Below are 7,014 nucleotides of genomic sequence, written 5' to 3' on the forward strand. Positions count from 1 at the left end.
GACTTTAGACTTGACGTAGCCCCACAAAAAATAGTCTAAAGGCGTCAAATCGCATGATCTTGGTGGCCAACTTACCGGTCCATTTCTTGAGATGAATTGTTCTCCGAAGTTTTCCCTCAAAATGGCCATAGAATCGCGAGCTGTGTGGCATGTAGCGCCATCTTGTTGAAACCACATGTCAACCAAGTTCAGTTCTTCCATTTTTGGCAACAAAAAGTTTGTTAGCATCGAACGATAGCGATCGCCATTCATCGTAACGTTGCGTCCAACAGCATCTTTGAAAAAATACGGTCCAATGATTCCACCAGCGTACAAACCACACCAAACAGTGCATTTTTCGGGATGCATGGGCAGTTCTTGAACGGCTTCTGGTTGCTCTTCACTCCAAATGCGGCAATTTTGCTTATTTACGTAGCCATTCAACCAGAAATGAGCCTCATCGCTGAACAAAATTTGTCGATAAAAAAGCGGATTTTCTGCCAACTTTTCTAGGGCCCATTCACTGAAAATTCGACGTTGTGGCAGATCGTTCGGCTTCAGTTCTTGCACGAGCTGTATTTTATACGGTTTTACACCAAGATCTTTGTGTAAAATCTTCCATGTGGTCGAATAACACAAACCCAATTGCTGCGAACGGCGACGAATCGACATTTCACGGTCTTCAGCAACACTCTCAGAAACAGACGCAATATTCTCTTCTGTACGCACTGTACGCATTCGTGTGGTTGGTTTAATGTCCAATAAAGTAAACTGAGTGCGAAACTTGGTCACAATCGCATTAATTGTTTGCTCACTTGGTCGATTATGTAGACCATAAATCGGACGTAAAGCGCGAAACACATTTCGAACCGAACACTGATTTTGGTAATAAAATTCAATGATTTGCAAGCGTTGCTCGTTAGTAAGTCTATTCATGATGAAATGTCAAAGCATACTGAGCATCTTTCTCTTTGACACCATGTCTGAAATCCCACGTGATCTGTCAAATACTAATGCATGAAAATCCTAACCTCAAAAGAATCACCCTTTATTAACATATGTGTCCCAAACATTACATGTTTGCACTTAAATATATTGTGTTTAAAAATTGTGCCCGAAACACATTTTGTTTATATCGGAACATATGAAAAACATATTTTTCTAACAGTGTACGAGCGCGGTTCGCCTATCAATGAAAGAGAATAGTTAGTTTTTCAAAAATATTTTTATTTTTCCATATAATCTCCTAAAACTTCAATACACTTAGTCCAACGCTTTTCTAGCAGTTCTATCCCTTGATTAAAATAGTTTTCCTCAATGTTGCCATAATCTTACCAGCCGATTGAATTGTTTTTGCCTTCTTTGGGGCACTTCCTCCAGCTTCAGTCCATTGTTTGTATTGTTCTTTTGTCTCTGGAGTATAGTGGTGGATCCATGTCTCATCAACAGTTATGAAACGACGCTTAAAATCCATTTTATTTCGCTTAAAACGATCCAAACAAGCTTGAGAAATGTTCATTCTAATGCGTTTTTGATCGACTGTTGACAAATGCGGCACCCATCTTGCAGCAAGCTTTTTCATCTGTAGTTCTTCATGCAAAGTCCATTTAAACTCGGTCATTTGAGATGCCCATAATATTAGCAATTTCACGCACTTTTATTCGTCGATCGTTTAATACCATATCATGCACTTGGCTACAATTTTTGTTGTTGCTGCTGTTTTTGGATGTCCATTACGTGGTTCATCTTCAATGCTTGTACGACCACGTTTAAATTCAGCAACGCAATTTTTTACTGTTGCATATGAAGGAGCACTTTCACCTAACACATTGACCATATCATTATGAATTTCTTGTCCCGATAAACCTTTTTTATGTAAATATTTAATGACAGCACGCATTTCTAATTTTTCCATTGTAAAAAAATTGCGGATGCGTCTTTTTTGAACACCTGTTTCTATATGAAGGAGTTTCTAGATCGAAACAAAATTTAACATGTGTTCATAACAGAGATGGAAGTTTCCAACACACTTAACTTTTTTCTGTTTATACCGAGCTGTTTGTGATAGGCTAAGAAGTTTCCGAACTGCCCTCGTATTTCACTGCATCACCACTAGATCATGAAATCGCTTTACAATTTCTTCCATATCAAGTCTATAGTTGATAATGAATATTCAACATTTGAATATCAAGTAATGAATATTGTGTTGCGTTACTAACGGAATAATAATAATGTATCTAGAAATCTATACAAACTAATACCTGTGATTTCATCGAAACGTCCTAATATGTAGACCTAAGTAAGTATTAAGAGCCAAACCTTAACTTTTATTTGTATGCTGGACTTGGAAAGAATGCGTGAAAAGTAGGCATCAGACTTACCATTATTTTGCTTTACTGTTGATTCCATTTCTTTTGTTCTTGTTATTAGATCTGTCTCTAATGGTATAGACGTTGGTAATGATGCTGTTGTCATTGTTGCAACTGCTGCTTCTGCAACAGTAGTTCCACTGCCCATCACTGGGGACTGAATGAAATGTTTTTGTTTCATATCTGTAGTTGAGCATCCTTCCGCTCTTTCCTCTTCATCATCCATGCTTTCGTTGTCGCTGAATAACTCTTCTTTGGGGTCCAACAAGTCTAAAGGATCATGGCAATCCTCTCCCGATTCACCCACTGCAATGGGAAATGAAAGCAATAACACAAAATATGACTATCAAACACAAACAAAAACAGGAAAAACTTGAGTTATAATAGCAAGTAGAAATAACTACTTAATGTCCGTCAGTTTCGAAAAAAGACTTCACAGACACACACACACACACACAGATTTATACAATGAACACCCAAATGTGCATGCGGAAATACACATATGCTCATACATAAATCTTAAAGTGGCAAAGTACCCCCTTGTTACCCCTTTAATAGCCAAATAAAAATTAGTTATGCAATCGAATTTTAATATTTATATGCCCCTCGGTATCCAGCTTCCTGATATGTACATATGTACACCAACATGTAGCTCATCAGAAGGAAACCACCACAAGGAGAAACATCAGCAGCACATCGACACGGAACCGCACCACAACCACCTTCACACATCACTTTGGCGGCTCTGTTTAGCGAGAGGTTATCGCCCAAACGTAAAAGAAATTTGTTTTTAGAGCAAATTGGTTCCTTTTCGACTGTGTTGTTGGTTTTATTCCGCCGGTGACGCTTGCCTTAGTCATACTTCTTTTGTTTGTTTGAATGACTGGTGCAGCCATAGCCGAACACACCGAACAACAAAAATTGAAATTGGTACTAAGAGCGGAACCGGAGCAGCAGCTCACTTTATGCAGATTACGCTTAAGCACTCCCCAGACGACCATAGAGGTATAAATTCTATTTACACGTACGTATATTTTATTTTTTACCAATAGCTCAACTTAAGTACCAAAAGACATTCTGCCACAACCAACCTCACCATCTTCGGCCGTAGCACCAATATTACCAACCAACTCAAAAACCATTCATTCATCCACTCCTGCATTCATTCATACTCGTCCTCGTGTTTCATGTGTGAACACATACGTACTTGGCCAAAAGCGCATAAAATTCTTACCCCACTCACCCACAAAATTTGTGGAATTTATACATGGCTCTGTGTGTGAGTGGAACAATTACTGTGGCGTTTGTGGCCTTTTAATGAATTGGAAATGAAAGGTGCTGCTATCCTTAGGAAAGAAAAAACCCCAGCAGTCAATAGATTCGCAGCATCAAGAGCAGCTAATGTCCACCTCACCAACTGTTATTATTGTTATTATAAGTTATGGTCTTCCCTTTACAGCACCTCCAGGACCAATACATTCTTCTCCATTCCATTCGCAATATCGGCCAACAACATGAAAATGCTACAAAAAAGGAGCCAGCTTAGGTTTCCCATGTCGTTAATAATAAACCAGGAAAGGTAGGCAAGATCTCGGTGTAAAGGTTTATAGAGTAGTTTCATGGTTACCGGTTTTTGTTTGTTTTTTGTCACAATGCTACGTCCTTGGGTTTGTTGTCATCAAATTCTTTTTTTCTCGTCCAAGAAACATGTGTTGTCACCAACAATTAAATTGAATTTTTCATAAATATCAAAGCATTTGCCATTCAGCGAAAGAGTATTGCATGTCCTCATCCTCACATATATGTATGAACAAGTATTTAGTCCTTTCCATAAATGTATCGTTAAGATTTTAAACTGCACCTCAAGGAATCGACGACACAAATGGTCATTCGCAAGCCTACCACATCCATACCACACAAAATCTCGGCGCCAGGCCGCGGATGAAGTATGTAATGAGACCTTTTTCGAGATGTGCCTGACTAGGGATGGAATCTGCCAATAAATAACAGATCCGCTATTTCCAAGCATGGTTTCCGTTTCCATGATAAAACGAGGAAATCCAATTAACCTTTTAACCTCAAATGGTAAAGCCGCCACGCTTATCTCGCACGGTTTGCTTTTTAGATGCTAGACATTTCTGGTAGTCTGTCAAATCGGGAAAAAGAAGAGCAAAAATTTTGGTGGATTCAAATCTTGCATTACGACTAAGCTTCTTAACAATACCTTCATAGTTAGAATAGTACAAAAAATATAAAGAAACTCGACGTTTTGAATTCATCCTTAAACCATTTTTTGGGTTTTTTTCAATGTGACCTTTCTAGGTAGATAAAATTTCATCACATTCCCATACAGCTGTTGAGCTGCTAAATAGTAATAGTAGAAATGTGGGAACTTGTCATTGAGTTGATAACAGAATTAGCCAACATTCTTTGATCTGAAAGAAATATCGTCAACTTCAGAACACGTGTGGCAGCGCCCACGTTGACGTTGAATTAAAGTACGCTTGAAATTTTCATATTTCTCATCTGGTGCACTGAAAGAACTATTGTCGTGATGCCAACGATTTCGAATGCGAATTTTGCTTGGCATAGAAGACGCATTTTTTTCGTTTACAGTCGATAAACTTTTCAATCAAAAAGTTTTCTGTTTCCTTTTAGTTAAGTGATTCGACTTCAAAATTGGTATCTTTGGATGTTTGACAAAGGACAACTTGGTTTTAATATTTTTGCAAAAATCCTCAAAATTAATGAAATTTTCTTTAAATTTGTTGAATGTCGTTCAATTCTACACTGTTAGAAAAATATGTTTTTCATATGTTCCGATATAAACAAAATGTGTTTCGGGCACAATTTTTAAACACAATACATTTAAGTGCAAACATGTAATGTTTCTAAACTAACACTAAATGTTTGGGACACCTATGTTAATATGTTACAATGAATGTAAACATATATTATTTTACAAATTTCGAGTAAACATATATATGTTGTGATATTTCATTCAGAGAGCGACAGAGAGAAAGTATAAAGAAAGAAACAGAGATGGAAACCGGGAGGGTTGACGAAAGATATCAACATAAAACAGCGAGAGAATGAAAAGAGAGCAATTTCTGTAAAACCGGAAAACTGGGGGGTTACTCTGTATTGCGATACGAAAGCAAATGCGATGCGATAGTTAAATGCGTTAAGAGTACAATTCGGTACTCTGTATCACTTGCGCAAACGCTTTCGCAAAGTAAACTGAAAATATGGTAACGCTTTAGCAAAATAAAGCGAAAATATGACAACGCTGGCTGCACAATGTAAACAATAACGAAAATGATAAAAAGAAATGTCAAAAAATTGTAAATAAAAACATTTTAAACAATCTTCCGTTCGGTGCGTGTTCTTTTAAAACTTGCTAATCGTTTATAACAAAAAAGTAATAATTATGGATTCGATAGCGTTATGGTTTGAAGAAAATTAACATGAACGAATTACAAGAAGAATTTTGCGAGATCGGTCAAATATACTCTCCCTAAGTGACCACGGGTAAGAAAATGGAAACTCAAATTATGTGACAAACGTTTTCGAATATTTCATTTTTATAGATTTCGTCTTAATAAAGATGCGTTTATGTATGTATTAAACGCTATTAAAGACGACCTCGTCGTTCCAAATAAATCCACAGCCATTCCAACTCCAATAAAAGTGGCCGCTGCTTTGAAATTGCTTGGACAAGGTGGTTATCTACAAATCGGCCAAGACCATCTTTTAGGACTATCAGAGCAATCTATGTCGCGCTGCTTAAAAGAAGTTTGCGAGGTGATTGAACGAATACTTTGTCCCAAGCACATACAATTTGAGGTAACTGCGGAAGAGACCATAAAGTCTACCAAAGTTTGGAACTGACGTTGCTGTGTCTGTAACTTTTTTGGTTTTTCCCTAAAACAATAAACAATTTAGATACAAATATAAAAATTTAATTGTGCTTACTTACATATTTGTTACTTTGCGATTGCTATTTTGTTTGCGCACGATTTTTGCGATCAACGAACGAGTTTGACATACGCTTTCGCATTATAGAGTGCGGTGATGCCAGATTTGCGAAAACTAGATGCGCAAGGTAGATACGAAAACGAATTACTGAGTACCAATTACTCGATTCGCGACAATTTTTCTTACGCATCGCAATACAGAGTAACCCCCCTGTTTTATGATAAGGCCAAAAACTTGATATGCTTAAGTCTAAATATTATTTAATTTGACTATTAGAATGAATATTCGGAGTGAAGAGAATAGACATTTGAAAAAAAACAGCACGTGTTTTCGCCTTGAGAGCAGCATTTTATATATGTGTGGACATGTGTTTTATTTATCATTTTGGCATTATGCACGGTTGAAAAAGACTGTTTTTCATATGTTTGGCTATAAACATTATATGTTTGGAACACAAATTTTTAAACACAATATTTTTGAGTGCAAGCATATAATGTTCATAAACTAGCATAACATGTTTGGGGCATATATGTTAATATGTTAGAACATATTATGTTTGGGACATAAAATGTTTGTAAATATAATATGCTTGTATGCAAACATATATTAATTTAGAAATAGCCTATAAACATATATGTGTTTAGTAGCTTGGAGCGCTATTTAACAGGGAGCGATATTGAATTAAGTT

General features: G+C 36.8%; 2 long non-coding RNA genes across 2 annotated transcripts; one reads left to right on the forward strand and one right to left on the reverse strand.

Annotated features, from left to right (window-relative positions):
* The first annotated feature begins 5,478 nt into the window (after window positions 1-5,478).
* Window positions 5,479-6,308, forward strand: LOC142241223 (uncharacterized). Its single transcript, XR_012723534.1, has 2 exons — window positions 5,479-5,879; window positions 5,939-6,308. It is a non-coding gene; the product is annotated as an uncharacterized LOC142241223 (long non-coding RNA).
* On the reverse strand, window positions 5,901-6,533 carry LOC142241222 (uncharacterized). The gene is made up of 2 exons (XR_012723533.1): window positions 6,328-6,533; window positions 5,901-6,272 (listed from the first exon to the last, which is right to left on the reverse strand). It is a non-coding gene; the product is annotated as an uncharacterized LOC142241222 (long non-coding RNA).
* Window positions 6,534-7,014: the final 481 nt, after the last annotated feature.

The sequence above is a fragment of the Haematobia irritans genome, chromosome 5 (genome assembly GCF_050003625.1).
Source record: "Haematobia irritans isolate KBUSLIRL chromosome 5, ASM5000362v1, whole genome shotgun sequence".
Taxonomy (NCBI): Eukaryota; Metazoa; Arthropoda; class Insecta; order Diptera; family Muscidae; genus Haematobia; species Haematobia irritans.